The 18,027-nt window shown below is 36.6% G+C and overlaps 1 protein-coding gene across 14 annotated transcripts in view; it reads left to right on the top strand.

Moving 5' to 3' along the window:
• Positions 1-18,027, top strand: part of LOC105466614 (teneurin transmembrane protein 3) — a 2,765,046-nt gene that overhangs the window by 796,333 nt on the left and 1,950,686 nt on the right. For all 14 annotated transcript variants that reach the window (XM_071092800.1, XM_071092799.1, XM_071092798.1 and 11 more), the window contains one exon: positions 11,217-11,265. The gene's annotated coding sequence lies outside the window, so the exon portion shown is untranslated. The remainder of the gene's footprint in view (positions 1-11,216; positions 11,266-18,027) is intronic.

The following is an 18,027-nucleotide window of genomic DNA, read 5'->3' as shown; positions in this document are numbered from 1 at the left end:
TTGACATTTTCAAAGCACGGATTTATTTAGTCCAACCTCCTCAATTTAGGAGTGATGTGTTTGAGTTCTGGGAAGTGTGATTAGATATGATCATGGTCCGAGAAAGGACCTCTTGTTCTCGTTCTTGTTCTACGCCATTCAGCTAAAGAGCAGTGCATGTAATCCAGGCTGTACTACTTTGTGTATTGGCACCAGCTCTTAGGTTAAGTTTTTAATGGAACATTTTCATGATTTTAAAAATGTATTAGTAAAAGTACTAATGGTATTTGTCAAATTGCAGACTCTGTGACAGTATCTGTTCTAAGTGATTTATTTCTATTTCCTCATATAATCCCCAGGGCAACCATATGAGTAGGAAAAGTTTAATTCCTGTTTATAATGATGAGGACACAAGGTTATAGAGAGCATCTTTCCTACCTTTGTAAATCCAAACCTGAATCTTATTCTAGAATCCATGGGATTCGTGTCTGACCATCCTACCTCCCTCATTAATAATGATGATTGTCATCAGATAGCATCGGTCATTGCCATTTCATTTCTTTTAGTTCTAGACATTCTAAAATTACCTCATTCATATAGTGTCATTGACAAGTATTGAATATTTTCGATGTTTTTGATTAAAAGACAGATCGCTTTTCTTTTTTTTCACAACTTAGAAGAAAATTGTTTTATTTCTTGACATTGATTTATATTTGTATATTTTACTTATTACATCAAGTTATATATCCTTATATAGATATCATTGTGAATATTTTGATATCAGTATAGAAATTACTATTAAATATTTAATACTTTAAAAATTATATTTCTTTTTTAATGGAAAATCTCATTATTTGACAACATACTACTGGTTATGAATTACCACATTTCTTCAAGTTTCTTTTTTTTAATAGGCTATATAGTTTATCTATATTTAGAGATGGGATCTTGCTCTGTCACCCAGGCTGGAGTGCAGTGGTGCAATCATAGTTCACTGCAACTTTGTACTCCTGGGCTCAAGTGATCCTCCTGCCTCAGCCTCTTAAGTAGTTAGGACTACAGGCATGTGGCACCAGGCCCAGCTAATTTTAAAATTTTTTGTAGAGATGGGATCTGTGTTTTTCAGGTGGTCTCAAACTTCCGGATTCAAGTGATTCTCCTGCCTCAGCCTCCCAAAGTGCTGGGATTTCAGGCATGAGCCACTGTGCTCACTGCGTCCTATATTTTTAATAGTTTCAGGTTCACAGAAAAATTGAATGGAAGAAATGAAGATTTTCCATATACCCCTGTCTCCATACATGCATAGCCTCCCCCATGATCAACATTGCCCACCAGAGTAATAAATTAGTTGCAATGCACCTATAATAGTACATCATTGTCACCCAAAGTCTTTTCATTAGCCTTTGCTCTTGGTGTTATATATTCTATGGATTTGAACAAAGATATAATTCCATGTGTCCACCATTATAGTATCATACTGAGTAGATTTACTGCCCTAAAAATCCCGTCTTCCACCTATTCATCCCACTCCCCCTGCAACTTTTGGCAACCACTGATTATTTCACTGTCTGTTCAGAATGTCATATGGTTGGAATCACACACTGCATAGACTTTCCTGATGAGTTTCTTTCACTTATTAGTAAACACTTAAAGTTCCTTCATGTCTTTTCATGGTTTCATAGAGCAATTTTTGAAAAGTTCTTAATAGTATTCCAGTGGCTGGCTGTACCATGTCCTTTTATGCATTTACCTGCTGAAGGACATCTTAATTGCCTCCCCGTTTTGGCAACTATGAATAAGGCTGCTATAAACATCAGTGTACATGTATGAACGTAAGTTTTAAGCTCCTTTGGGAAGGGGAGTATCACCGCTGGATTGTATGGTAAAAATATATTTGGTTTTGTTAGAAACTAGTCACCTATCTTTCAAAGTGGCTGTTCCATTTTGCATTCCACCAGCACTGAGAGTTCTTGTTGCTGCATATGCTTCCCAGCATTTGGTGTTGTCAGCGTTCCAGATTTTGGCCATTCCAGTAGGTGTGTACTGGTATCTCATTGTTTTGTTGTTGTTGTTTCAGTTTGCATTTCCCTGATAACATATGATGTTGAACGTATTTTCATATGCTTATTTGCCATCTCTATATCTTCTTTGGTGAGGGGTGTTTTAAGGTCTTTGGCCCGTTTTTTAATCAAGTTTCTTTTGTCTTACTGTTGTGTATTACTAAGTCTTTGCATATTTTGGATAACTCCTGTATTAGATATATCTTTTGCAAATATCATCTCCTAGTCCATGGCTTGTCTTTTTATTCTCTTGACAGTGTCTTATGGAGAGCATACATTTTTACCTTTAGTGAAATGCAGTTTACCAATTCTTTCAATCCTAGATTTTGCCTTTGTGATTTATCTAAAAAGTTATTGCCAAACCTAAGGTCATCTAGATTTTCTCCTATGTTATTTTCTGTAGTTTCTCATTTTACATTGAGGTCTGAATTCCATTTTTAGTTAGTTTTTGTGAAGAATATGAGGTCTATTTCTAGACACTTTTTTTTGCATGTGGATGTTCAGTTGTTACAGCACCATTTATTTAAAAGACTATTTTTGCTCCATTGTATTGCCTTTGCTTCTTTGTCAAAGATCAGTTGAATATATTTCTGTGGATCTATTTCTGGGATCTCTGTTCTGTTCCATTTATCTATTTGTCTATTACTTCACCAATACCACACTGTCTTGATTACCGTAGCTTTACAGTAAGTCTTAAAGGAAGGTAGTGTTAGTCCTCCAACTTTGTTCCTCTCTTTTAATATTATGTTAAACTTTTATTTTTTAATGACCAATCTCTACATTTCTTTCATTAGAGAGATTTTATAGTACTATAGCAGCTTTTATAGTACTATGAAACATATATTCCAAAGTTTGTATTGCTTTCCATTTAAGTATAATTTTCTTGAATTTGAATAGTCAACATTAGATATACATTCTCATTTGTTTCATATTGTAAAATCCATATAATTTCCTACTTTGACATCTATTAAGATAAAATATTGAAAAGCAAACATCTACCTAAAAAAAAATTGAACTACCCTATGATCTAGAGATCTCATTACTGAGTATATATCCAAAAGAAATGAAATCAGTACATTACAGAGATACCTGCATTCTCATGTTTATTGCAACATTCACAATAGCCAAGAAATGGAATCAACTTATGTCTATTAATAAATGAGCAGATAAAGAAAATGTGATGTATATATACAGTGGAATACTATTCAGCCATTAAAAGCATGGCATCCCGTCATTTTCAACAACATGGATGAACCTGGAAGACATTAGGTTAAGTGAAATACACCAGATGCAGAAACTCAAATATCACACAATCTCACTCATATATGGAATATAAAAAGTTAGTCTCCTGGAAGTAGAGAATAGAAGGGTGGTTACCAGAGCCCCTGGAGGGTAAAAGAGAGGGGGTAATGAGGAGAGATCGGTCAACAGGTAAAAAGTTACAATTAGATGGGAGGAACAATTTCTGATGTCCTTTTGAAGACTAGGGTGACTAGTTAACAGCAATGCACTAAATATTTTTAAATATCTAGGGGAGAGAATTTTTAATGTTCTTACTACAAAGAAATGATACATGTTTTAGATGATGTTTATCCTGATTTGACCATTACACAAAGTATACATGTATACAAGTGTTGCCCCTAACTTGGTCACTGTACAATGTATGCATGTATGGAAACATCACATTGTACACCATAAGTATATGCAATTGTGTCAATTAAAACATACACTAATAAAATTATATTTATGTAAAAGTGACCCTTCTTTTATAGAGATTAAAAATAATTTTTTTTAGAAAAAGTTTCACTCTTGTTGGCCAGGCTAGAGCGCAATGGCACCGTCTCGGGTCACTGCAACCTCTGTCTCCTGGGTTCAAGCGATTCTCCTGCCTCAGCCTTCTGAGTAGCTGGGATTACAGGTGCCCACAACCATGCCTGGCTAATTTTTTGTATTTTTAGTAGGGACAGGGTTTCACTATGTTGGCCAGGCTGGCCTCCAACTGCTGACCTTCACGTGATTCACCCTCCTTGGCCTCCCAAGTGCTGGGATTACCGTCTGTGGCCATTAAAAATAGTTTTAGTGACCAAATGTGATTATTCATTATTGATTCCAATGAATCAGTAAAAACTTTATGCCATTTTCAGGACTTAATTTTTAAAACATTTTTAAAATGATTTTTTAAATTGTAACTTTATGGAGAAGTAGAAGAAAAGTATACTTATTTATACCTTAAATGGGGATACTGATTTCTATCTTATGTGTAGGAAATATTACAGATTTCTTGTTTTGTGTATTTCAAATGTTGTTAAAATTTGAAATAATAAAAAAAGGGGTTTATTATCTTCAGATGCACTACAAGTAGCTCTACCTTTCATTTAATGTGTTTTCAAACTTCAAAACTAATTAATGTCTCCAATTAAAACAATCTAAAGGTAAAAGTATCCTTTATTTAAAATAAACGAACTTGCTAGTGTTTTCTTGGTGTCTTTGCACTTCCTCGTGGTTGACACTTGTCCATATGACTTAAAATGAAAATTTAAACAGAACTGGGCATCTCACCCAGATTTGCATCCAAGTTCCTCAAGGTTGAATATGGTTACTCTCAGATGACCCCTCTTTTACTTAAATTATAAGACTATCGTGACGTATTGTTTGATCATGCTTTGGATATCATTTATAAAATACATGTAATATGAAACTCTGAGTTTGTAAATTCAGGATTCTCCTTAAATACTAATTGCCATTTTCTAATGCTCATTTAGAGTTGAAATGTATTACCTAAGAATTAATATTGTACAAAAAACAGCAATCAGAAGAGTAACAAGATAAAACATGAAGACATTTATTAGACCTGAACAAATTCTTAGAGAACAAAAAAAAAACCTATTCTATTGTTAAATATATTGGATAGATTTGAACCCTACACTCTCTCAGTTGAGGTAACTGCATTCTGTTCATGCCTGCTTTCCATGTGTATTGGATAAGGAGCACACTTTGTTTATTTTTTGTGTTTTATCAGCTTAGCACAGGGGAGGCATTTGATGAATGTAGGAATTAGCAAAGAAGGTAAGAAGGAAAGAGTGGAAGAGCCAAGAAAAGGGGTAAAGAGAACATGATGTTAGCTGTTGCGGGAAGTCAGGGACTCCGAACAGAGGGACCTTCTGAAGCCGCGGCAGAAGAACATAAATTGTGAAGATTTCATGGACATTTATTAGTTCCCCAAATTAAAGTTTTAGATGGGCCCTCAAAAATTTTAGGGCATGGTTTTCCTGCAGGTTTATATTGAAACAATGGGGTATCTCCCATTAGTTAGCTAACCAATAAATACCACTTTTTTTTTTTTTTTTTTTTTTTTTGAGATGGAGTCTCACTGTCACCTGGGCTGGAGTGCAATGGTGAGATCTCAGTTCACTGCAACCTCTCCGCCTCCCGGGTTCAAGCGATTCTCCTGCCTCAGCCTCCCGAGTAGCTGGGATTACAGGCATGTACCACCACACCCGGCTAATTTTTGTATTTTTAGCAGAGACAGGATTTCTCCATGTTGGTCAGGCTGGTCTCGTACTCCTGGCCTCAGGTGATCTGCCACCTCGGCCTCCCAAAGTGCTGGGCTTACAGGCCTAAGCCACCGTGCCCGGCCGATACCACATGTTCTTATTGAAATGCTATTATTTTACATGTACTATTTTTAGCAGGAGAGAGGCCCTGTTCTCTGAGATTTCTCATTAATGATGCTAAGGCCAAAACTATGTACTTTGGGATTAGGAGAAGGAACTGATTAAATGAAAAAATAGATTACATGTCCCCAAAACAAGCAGGAAAGATTATTAGTGTGAAAGATTTGCAAGAATTCAAATAAACCCAGAAAGGGATGATAAAATAACTCAGTAGATTGTGGAAAATGTTAAAAGGATGATAAATGACAGCCTAAGATAACAAAGTAATACATTAAAGGGGAAAAAAATGTTGAGAAGTGACTCTGAACTAAAGGAGCACGGAGCACATGGAGCTATGGATTCTCTGAAGTAGCTAGCAGCTATGTCTCTCACCTGGCGAGGCCCTTCTTTGTGGCTTGCCCTTTCAAAATGCCACCTAGACACCCCACTGCAAAACAAAGTGGTGGCATTGGAAAAAGGGGTTCCGCTTTTTCCATCGACTGAGGAGAGTCAATGGATTACCTCTTCTGAGTATCTGATGTGCCCTTCCCATAGCCTAAGGCCACCACTCCTTACAGATGTATTTTACCCTCTTTGTCATATGAGCCAGATTAACTGAATTGTAGAAAAGAGGGCTTGTGTTCTCCTCCTCGTTGAGAGTTACCAAAACCAGGGCATTCCAACCACAATACTACTGGCATTTTGGACCAGATCATGTTTTGGGCGTAGAGGGTAAGGCTGTCTTGTGTATTATAGAATCTTTGGCAGCCTCCCGTGGACCCTGTCCACTGGATGTGAGTAGTACACCCTCAGTGTTGATACTGAAAAATGTGACCAGACATTGCCAAACTTCCCCTGGGGTCAAAATTACCCCTAGTTGAGAACCACTGTCCTAAATAAAGATGATGCTTATTTTCCCTCTTCATCCAATAGTATGCTTTGATTTATTTTCCAGTGTATTTGCTGGGCTTGACCTGATTCATTCTCATTCTCTCACTAGAACCACAGGAAAGAATTCCAGGGTAGTTTAGTTCTTCACTGTGGAGCCAACCAGTCCCAAAGCGGGTTGACCAAATTACTTTGGCCTCATCAGCATAAAAATATTTCGCAGGATTTTTAACTGTCATATTGCACACCACAGAAAAGGATTACTCCAATAGTTAAACACAGAACATGGCAAAATGTAATGACATAGTAGTAAAAATATAGCTGAAAATAATAGAAGGTATGTTGTTTTTCACTGAAATCATACGGGAAGATATTGGTTAAAAACATGACTTTTTGTTGTTGTTGGCTCTATTCTATCAACCACATAGTTATTTCCAGCAAACCTTGTCTTTGAAAATGACTATACAAAGAACATTGTCAAAATCTGGAAGTTTTTTTTTTTTTCTGTTTCCCATAATGGGATATTGTAGAAAATGAACATTAGGGATTACATTCCCAATCCACTCCCCAAGTCAATGGTGCAACATGGGACTGTGCAGTGTATCCACTTTCATGCATCTATTTTAAGCACCCAAGTTTGATGATAAAGAAGTTAATATGGTTTCCAGTAGTGCCTAACGTACCCTCAGGGAGTAGCTCGTGCTGGGAGAACCTGGCTCATTATGGATTATTTTGTAGCATCAGTCACGCTATGAGATGACAAGACTTTATAAGACAAATATTATGGATCAATCTTCAGAGGCTAGCACTACATGCGGCCAAAAATCCTCATTGGCAGAACAAAACTGAAAGCCCTTAATGAATTCTGTTACCGTGGCAGCATACTGTCAAATTATGCACTAATAGCAAAAGAGCTAGAAAACCACACCAAGAAACCAGCATGCCTTTTGGCAAGCCAGAAGTCAGAATCTGGTGCTGAACTTCCAAACCTTCTAAAGAAGAGAATTAGCATCGCAGTAAGCCAAAATCTTGTGCATACTCTCCAGGTATTTGGGTGTGAATCCTAGAGTAGCTACTTGAATGATTTTTTTCCTTTTTTCCTTTCTTTTTTTCTTCCAAATGTAATGAGATGTTAGTGGATTTAACAATAAAAGACATGTCAAAAGGCTAATGACTGTCCTTGGGACCAGAGTCACATTTGAAGGAACAGAGTTCGACTTTAAGCATCAATTCCTATGCTGTATTAACCTCTGTAGTTTATGAAAATTATTCCAGGATGCAGAAGAATTTTAAGGCAATTCACATATTGGAAGGGTGACCAGATGTCCTCGATTATTTAGGAATCAGCCTGTATTTTAAAATGTTTGCCTTTGGAATATAACTGTATTAAAATCATTCTGAAACTGAATCATGTTGTAAATCACCTAACAGAAAATCAGGTTTAAATCATATACGTATATATATACACACACATATATATATAGATATGTATACACACACATATATATACACATACACATATATACACACACACATATATATACACATATACACATATACACACACACACATATAGATATGTATACACACACATATATACACATACATATATACACACACATATATATACACACATATATATACCCACACACACAAAGCATCTGGAAGAATGAAGATACACAAGTTGTCTGTAAAGTTTCATTTATCTATAGTATTTTTCTCTTAAGCATCTGTTTCAGGATTGTGTTTCCCAACCAGTTTCCTAAAGCTTTGAACATACATTGCAGACTTTGTCTAGAACGCAGCTCTTTCCTCTCTTTCCTTTATTTTTCCTCAAGTTATCCACATTGTTTCTTCTCTTGCATTTCCCCCTTTTTTCCCAGCAAACTTGTAGCTTTTCATGTTTCTTCGCCCTGTGTTTTGAAATGAAAGAGTATGGAAATGCAGAAGTGGATTGCAGACTTTGCTCCCCGAACACCTCGAGATCTCATCAAGGTGGCTCTGAAACCACAGGTTGGGAGGGAATATGAAGAGAGGAAAGGGCAGGGCCCTAGGGCCTCCATTCCAACTTCCATGACAGCCATTTTCAAATAATATATCATTTAATGAAATATTTTTATAACTTCAAATAGCTCAACAGTAATAGCCCAACACAAGGTTACCAAGTAAAGTGTGCCTCTGGAGGGTATTTGACCAAAGGCAAAGCAACCCTGTAGTGAAAAATAGAAGTATGGAGAATGTTGAACTTCACTGTCAGGGGGTGTTTTATTTCATGATTACTCTTCCTTTAACCACGCTGAGTACAATCGAAATCTAAAAATCAGGAACTACTTATTTCCTCCCATTTAGTAGTAGCTTCTGCTCTCCAAATACCTCTAGCAAGATGGAACACCTTATACTACCTTAACAGGAGCAAAGCACGGGTGGTGCTAGAGTATTTCCATGGAGTAGGAAGATATTTTTAATCATGAAAATACTAAAGATGTAATTATATAATGAAGCTAAGAAACTAAAATTATCTGAAATGCTATCTCTATTGTCCCAAAGAAAGACTATATATCTCAGGAATTTCTATAGCTAGAAAATTTTTGTATGGAGAGAAATAAGGTAACTTTTAAGATATTTTAACCTGATATAGCTTCATTTTTCACTTAGAAGTTATACTTTGTATGTATTAGATAAAAATTATAATATTAAAAAATATCACAATAGATTTTAAAGAGTTGTCCTACATTAATAAAAATGAAATTTGGGATTCATAGGAAATGTTGTCAAGCTGCTAACATTTTGGTAAAGAGCAGAAGTCGATGATTATTAATTTTTATTCAAGTCCTCTAAGTTTAATCTCAAAATAATGACCATTTAATAGCTTTTTGAATAAGGGGCTTCATGATAAAGAAACCAACTAAGTTATTATTTACTTTGGTATCTCTTTCTTGAGCAAATACCTCTTAAACTCTAAAATCTGGTATTTTGCCTGTATCATGAAACACTACTTCTTAAATTTATTATAGAAATTTTAAAACATTTTATTTTCTTTTAAAAATATTGATTTCTTCAAATCCAAGTTGCATGATTTAAAAATTAGCATAGTAGATAAATGTATAAAATATTTTAGGTTACACTATATCAGCAAATTTTTTTATTTGTTTTTGTTGTTGAGACAGTTTCACTTTGTTGCTTGGGTTGGAGTGCAGTGGCGCGATCTTGGCTCACTACAACCTCCACCGCCCAGGTTCAAACGATTATCATTCCTCAGCCTCCAGAGTAGCTGGGACAACAAGTGCACACCACCATGTCCGGTTGATTTTTGTGTTTTTAGCAGAGACAAGATTTCGCCTCCTGGCCTCAAGCCATCTTTGTGCCTCCCAAAGTGTCGGAGTTACAGGGGTTAGCCACTGCGCCCGGCCAGTGCTGTCAGGTTTTGATTACCACCCCCCCCAAAAAAAAAAAACAAAAAAAAACCCTTGTTAAACAAAATAACATGGTTCCAATTCTGAATTAAATACTTCCTTTTCTATTGCATAGAGTAGAAAATATGTTGGCCTGATGTACCTTTTAAAACTGTTTCAAACGGATTACTGGAAAAAGATTTCAATAGCTGCCTTGTGCTCTTAACATTAGCTGGGAGAGGAACAGAAATTAAAATGAATAGAGATAAAATGAAAATGCACAATTACGATGAAATAATATTTCTGTCCAAATCAAGTCTTAATATAATTAGAGGATATTTTAGATATTTTCATAGAAATAAAAACACCTCTTAAGAGTAAACATTTGTTTTATTAAAGCATATTTTCAGATGATTTTGTGATTTTAGATGTCTAATGCAAGCCATGTTGTTGCTTTCCGTGTTTGGTACATTACAACCACCAAAAGTAATATTAACATTTAGGAAATAATTCAAGAAAAAGATTCTTCCAATAATATTTGCCCCAATGAGCTGGGTAATTCTTGTAAATTGGTCTTTTGGCCTGAGTGATTTAGATAATTACTGAAGTTCTCTATTTCAGGTTGAATATTCAGATACTATTCAACGTCAAACACATGATAAATGATTTATTTTTTCTTCAGAAAATTGATCAAATATTGAGTGAAAGAATGTACTTGACCTGTATATTACAGCATATATTTTCTAATTCTTCAAAAATAGTGTCTCTAATTTGATTGGATCTAATTAGATTTTGATTACCTATTTTTTACTCTTGGTTATTTTCAAGTTTGATGAATTAAAGATTTGTTGAAGCAAAGACAATTTTCGATAAACATTAAAACATAAATCTCTAATGAGAATGAAACTAAAACTTCTTTATCCCCTCAATATAAACCAATGATCAGGTTATTTATAAACATCATGGGAAAAAAATGAATGCGTTCTTTTTACCAACTAAGATATTTTTGTTTTTCTGTAATTTAAATTTTCTTCTTTTCTCAGTATTTAGTATTTTTAACTTCTGATGTACATTGAGAAATAATTTTCACTGCCTTTTGTAGTTTTTAATTTATGAAAATAAACTAAAACCTTGATAATACAGTTATAATATTTATGAACATAAAATAATCTTATTAGCTATTGTAATTTAGAGTTTATTGTATGTTAAATTAACCTATTCATGTTTTTGTGACTTTTTAACAGGCAACTTCAAGGAGTTGTGGATGTAGATCTTTACTGCAAGGAGATAACAGTAAGTGTTTATGTATATACAATAACTTTTAAAAACTACAACCTTTCAGTATTTGGAACTTCACTATTATATGCATGAAAAAATTAATATGATTACTTAAATTTTATAATTTTGATGAAATTTATTTACTGTAGTGATATTTCTCATAGCATTCTAATAGATTAAAAGGTGGTCATTTTAATAAGAAATAGCAACCCATAGCCAAAACTTTCCATTTTGTTCACTTTATGCTACATAAATTTCACTTGTACATTTACATCGATTTTCTCTTTGAATAGCTGACCTACACAGATTTCTCAGTTTTCTATGGGGAAACTATTTCACAATTGATTTTCAGATTTTGGATTGGAAATACTTATTTTGCATAACAGCTTCTTTAATTTATGCCACTCGAATCTTTAATATTTCTGCGTGTTAAATAGTTTTCATACAAATACAAGTCAATAATTCATATTAATTTCATGAAAAGTGAGAAAGGGGCATCTGTCTGCCAATTAAACTGATGTGACAAAGTGAGGTGGAACAGCTTCTCGGTTTCTCTAAAATGTGATTTTCATCGTTTAAATTTATGTTTATTTCACATGTAAAACATGGGGAACTTTTGTTTTACCTACCATCTCAGGTTATCTTTGTCACTTCCTTTTCATTAATGTAATTACTTGGGAATTATCTCGACTCCAAATTGAATAGGGAAATATCATGCTGCAGGCTCTTTGCTCATTTAGGAATTAAAGCAATTTAAGATATGAGGTTTAAAATGGAAAATCTCTTTGAAAGGAGAAGATGTGAATCATTTACACAGATACCTGTTTCACTGAAATTTATAGAGAGAAAACAATGTGCTCTAAATGCGGAATGACTGATTTTTACAATAGTTCAGATTTCTGTGATCTTGTCTACTTGGGTTGCTGGTGAGCGTTCCATCTGGGATGTGCGCTGGTTTCTGCTCCCTACTAATACCATTTCCTGAGTGGCTTCTGGATTCAACAATTGAACTCTGGCAATATTCCTGCCCAGTGATCTGTACCTTTACATGGCATCCCGGGGCCATTACAATATCTTTCATGATTACAATAAATTAAATTTTGTTATTTTGTAGAATAGACAATGATGATTATACTTACAAAATACCTACATGGCTCATTCGGAGATATGCTGTATTATAAAGAAATGACTTTCTATTTTGGGGATTCTAACTTTGCTATTTGATGAATATAGCTGGAAATAAGGGCTTTGGTGGATAAATTAGTTTGATTTTTAGACAGTGTTAACTGGCACTAGCTTTGTGAGATCCTTAAACGGAATGTAAAATTATTGACAACATAACTCCAACTACTTCTCTGTCTTACTGTGAGTAGGGAAGATAAGAGAGGGCAGAGAAAATACCCTCGTAAACAAGAAGTGTGAAGAAAATCATCTCTTTTGTTTAAGATTTAATTGCCTTTTAATTGTCTTATCTCCTCATTCCATTTCTATTATTATTATTATTATTATTATTATTATTATTATTATACTTTAAGTCCTGGGATACATGTGCAGAACGTGCAGGTTTGTTACATAGGTATACATGTGCCATGGTGGTTTGCTGCACTCATCAACCCATCATCTTACATTAGGTATTTCTCCTAATGCTATGGCTCCCATTGCCCCCCAACCCGCGACAGGCCCCAGTGTGTGATGTTCCCCTCCCTGTGCCCATATGTTCTCATTGTTCAACTCCCAGTTATGAGTAAGAACATATGCAGTGTTTGGTTTCTGTTCCTGTGTTAGTTTGCTGAGAATGATGGTTTCCAGCTTCATCCATCTCCCCACAAAGGACATGAACTCATTCTTTTTTATGACTGCATAGTATTCCATGGTGTATATGTGCCACGTTTTCTTTATGCAGTCTATCATTGATGGGCATTTGGGTTGGTTTCAAGTCTTTGCTATTGTGAACAGTGCTGCAATAAACACACGTGTGCATGTGTCTTTATAGTAGAATGATTTATAATTCTTTGGGTATATAGCCAGTGATGGGATTGCTGGGTCAAATGGTTTTTCTAGTTCTAGATCCTTGAGGAATTGCCATACTGTCTTCCACTATGGTTGAACTAATTTACACTCCCACCAACAGTGTAAAAGCATTCCTATGTCTCCACATCCTCTCCAGCATCTGCTGTTTCCTGACTTTTAATGATCACCATTCTAACTGGCATGAGATGGTGTCTCATTGTGGTTTTAGTTTGCATTTCTCTAATGATCAGTGATAATGAGCTTTTTTAAATATGTTTTTTGGCTGCATAAATGTCTTCTTTTGAAAAGTGCCTGTTCATATCCTTCACCCGCTTTTTGATGGGGTTGTTTATTGTAAATTTATTTAAGTTCTTTGTAGATTCTGGATATTAGCCCTTTGTTCAGATGGATAGATTGCAAAAAATATCTCCCATGCTGTAGGTTTCCTGTTAACTGTGAGGATAGTTTCTTTTGCTGTGCAGAAGCTCTTTAGTTTAATTAGATCCCATTTGTCAATTTTGGCTTTTGTTGCAATTGCATTTGTGTTCTAGTCATGAATCTTTGCCCATGCTTATGTCCTGAATGGTATTGCCTAGGTTTTCTTCTAGGGTTTTTATGGTTTTAGGTCTTAGGTTTAAATCTTTAAAACATCTTGAGTTAATTTTTGTATAAGGTGTAAGGAAGGGGTCTAGTTTCAGTTTTCTGCATATGTCTAGCCAGTTTTCCCAACATCATTTATTAAATAGGGAATCCTTTCCCCGTTGCTTGTTTTGGTCAGGTGTGTCAAGGATCAGATGGTTATAGATGTGTGGTGTTATTTCTGAGGCCTTTGTTTTGTTTCATTGGTCTATCTGTTTTGGTACCAGTACCATGCTGTTTTGGTTACTGTAGCCTTGTAGTATAGTTTGATGTCAGGTAGTCTGAAGCCTCCAGCTTTGTTCTTTTTGCTTAGGATTTTCTTGGCTATACGAGCTCTTTTTTGGTTTCACATGAAACTTAAAGCAATTTTTTCTAATTCTATGAAGAAAGTTAATTGTAGCTTGATGGGAAGAGCATTGAGTCTATAAATTACTTTGGGCATTATGGTCATTTTCGCAATATTGATTCTTCCTATTCATGAGCATGGACTGCTTTTCCATTTGTTTGTGTTCTCTCTTATTTCCTTGAGCAGTGGTTTGTAGTTCTCTTTGAAGAGTTACTTCACATCGCTTGTAACTTGTATTCCTAGGTATTTTATTCTCTTTGTAGCAATTGTGAATAGGAGTTTCTCATTATTTGGCTCTCTGTTTGTCTATTATTGGTGTATAGGAATGCTTGTGATTTTTGCACATTGATTTTGTATCTTGAGACTTTGCTGAAGTTGCTTATCAGCTTAAGGAGTTTTTGGGCTGAGACGGTGGTGTTTTCTAAATATACAATCATGTCATCCGAAGAGATAACTTGACTTCCTCTTTTCCTCTTTTAATATCCTTTATTTCTTTCTCTTGCCTGATTTCCCTGGCCAGAACTTCAAATACAATGTTAGATAGGAGTGGTGAGAGTGGGCATCCTTGTCTTGTGTCGGATTTTAAAGAAAATGCTTCCAGTTTTTGCCCAGTCTGTATGACATTGGCTGTGGGTTTGTCATAAATAGCTCTTATTATTTTGAGATATGTTCCATCAATACCTAGTTTATTGAGTGTTTTTAGCATGAAGAGGTGTTGAATTTTATCGAAGGCCTTTTCTGTATCTCTTGAGATAATCATCTGGTTTTGTGATTGGTTCTGTTTATGTGATGGATTATGTTTATTGATTTGTGTATGTTTAACCAGCCTTGCATCCCAGGGCTGAGGCCAACTTGATCATGATGGATAAACTTTTAGATGTGCTGTTGGATTCAGTCTGCCAGTATTTTATTGAGGATTTTTGCATCGATGTTCATCAGGCATATTGGCCTGAAATTTTCTTTTTTTGTTGTGTCTCTGCCAGGTTTTGGAATCTGGATGATGCTGATCTCATAAAATCAGTTAGGGAGGAGTCACTGTTTTTCTATTGTTTAGAATAATTTTAGAAGGAATGGTACCAGCTCCTCTTTGTACCTCTGGTAGAATTTGGCTGTGAATCCATCTGGTCCTGGGCATTTTTGGCTGGTAGGCTATTAATTACTGCCTCAATTTCAGAACTTGTTACTGGTCTATTCAGGGATTCGGCTTCTTCCTGGTTTAGTCTTAGGAGGGTGTATGTGTCCAGGAATTTATCCATTTATTCTAGATTTTCTAGTTTGTATAGAGGGGTTTATAGTATTCACTGATGTTAGTTTGTATTTCTGTGGGAACAGTGGTGATCTCCCCTTGATCATTTTTTATTATGTATATTTGATTCTTCTCTTCATATTCGTCTGGCTAGTGGTCTATCTATTTTGTTAATCTTTTTTAAAAAAAAAAACAGTCCCTGGATTCATTGATTATTTGAAGGGTTTTTCGTGTCTCTCTCTCCTTCAGTTCTGCTCTGATCTTAATTATTTGTCTTCTGCTACCTTTTGAATATGTTGCTCTTGCTTCTCTAGTTCTTTTAATTGTGATGTTAGGGTGTTGATTTTTTATTTTTCCTGCTTTCTCCAGTGGGCATGTAGTGCTGTAAATTTCCCTCTAGAGATTCTGGTATGTGTGTCTTTGTTCTCATTGGTTTTAAAGAACTTTGTCATTTCTGCCTTAATTTCATTATTTACCCAGTAGTCATTCAGGAGCAGGCTGTTCAGTTTCCATATAGTTGTGTGGTTTTGAGTGAGTTTCTTAATCCTGAGTTCTAATTTTATTGCACTGTAGTCTGAGAGACTGTTTGTTATGATTTCCATTCTTATGCATTTTCTGAGCAGTGTTTTACTTCCAATTATGTGGGTCAATTTTAGAATAAGTGTGATGAGGTGCTGAAAAGAATGTATATTCTGTTGATTTGGGGTGCAAAGTTCTGTAGATGTCTATTAGGTCTGCTTGGTCCAGAGCTGAGTTCAAGTCCTGAATATCCTTGTTAATTTTCTGTCTCATTGATCTGTCTAATATTGACAGCGGGGTGTTAAAATCTCTTATTATTACTGTGTGGGAGTCTAAGTCTCTTTGTAGGTCTCTAAGAACTTGTTTTATGAATCTGGGCACTCCTGTATTGGGTGCATACATACAGGATAGTTAGCTCTTCTTGTCGCATTGATCCCTTTATTATGTAATGCCCTTCTTTGTCTTTTTTGATCTTTGTTGGTTTAAAGTCTGTTTTATCATAGACTAGGATTGCAACTTCTTCTTTTTCTTTTTTTTTTTCTTTCCATTTGCTTGGTAAATATTCCTCCATTCCTTTATTTTGAGCCTATGTGTGTCTTTGCATGTGAGATAGGTCTCCTGAATACAACACACTGATGGGTTGTGATGCTTTGGAGTAGAAGAGGCATTCTGGTTATTGGAATTTTCAGCCTTTCGGTGCTGATTTTTCCTCATCTTCGTGGATTTATCTACTTTCAGTCTTGCTATTGGTGACCTTTGGATGGAGTGTTTGCGTGGTCATCTGTTTTGTTGATGTTGATGCTGTTGCTTTCTGTTTGTTAGTTTTCCTTCTAACAGGGCCCTCTTCTGCAGGTCTGCTGGAGTTTGCTGAGGGGCCACTCCAGACCCTCTTCCTGCATATCACCAGCAGAGGCTGTAGAACAGCAAAGATTGCTGTCTGCTCCTTCCTCTGGAAGCTTCATCCCAGAGGGGCACCCACCAGATGCCAGCTCAAGCTCTCCTGTAAAAGGCGGCTGTTGACCCCTACTGGGAGATGTCTCCCCATCAGGAGATGCAGGGGTCAGGGACCTACTTGAGGAGGCTGTCTGTCCCTTAGCAGAGCTCAAGCACTGTGCTGGGAGATCTGCTGCTCCCTTTGTAGCCAGCAGGCAGGAATGTTTAAGTCTGCTGAAGCTGGGCCCACAGCCAGCCCTTCCCCCAGGTACTCTGTCCTGGGGAGATGGGAGTTTTATCTATAAGCCATTGACTGGGGTTGCTGTGTTTCTTTCTGAGATTCCCTTCCCAGAGAAGAGGAATCTAGAGAGGCAGTCTGGCTACAGCAGCTTTGTAGTATTGTGGTTGGCTCTGCCCGGTCTGAACTTCCAGGGGCTTTGTTTACACTGTGAGGGTAAAAACACCTACTCAAGCCTCAGTAATGAGGACGCCCCTCCCCGTCACCAAACTCAAGCATCCCAGGTTGACTTCAGACTGCTGTGCTGCCAGCGAGAATTTCAAGCCAGTGGATCTTAGCTTGCTGGGCTCCTTGAGGGTGGGATCCACTGAGCAAGACCCCTTGGCTCCCTGGCTTCAGCCCCCTTTCCAGGGGAGTGAATGGTTCTGTCTCACTAGTGTTCCAGACACCACTGGGGTATAAAAAAACACTCCTGCAGCTAGCGTGGTGTCTGCCCAAACGTCCACCCAGTTTTGTGCTTGAAACCCAGGGCCCTAGTATAGGCACCAGAGGGAATCTCCTGGGCTGCAGGTTGTGAAGACCATGGGAAAAATGTAGTATCTGGGCCGGCGTGCACTGTTCCTCACAGCACAGTCCCTCATGGCTTCCCTAGGCTAAGGGAGGGAGTTCCCCAACCTCTACACTTCCCAGATGAGGCGATGCCCTACCCTGCTTCTGCTCACCCTCTGTGGGCTGCACCCGCTGTCTAACCAGTCCCAGTGAGATGAGTTGGGTAACTCACTTGGAAATGCAGAAATCACCCTCCTTCTGCTTTAGTCTCATTGGTAGCTGCAGACCAGAGCTGTT

Source organism: Macaca nemestrina, chromosome 3 (genome assembly GCF_043159975.1).
Source record: "Macaca nemestrina isolate mMacNem1 chromosome 3, mMacNem.hap1, whole genome shotgun sequence".
Taxonomy (NCBI): Eukaryota; Metazoa; Chordata; class Mammalia; order Primates; family Cercopithecidae; genus Macaca; species Macaca nemestrina.
Note: the sequence above shows the minus strand (reverse complement) of the source record. Positions and strands in the feature narration are given on the sequence as shown.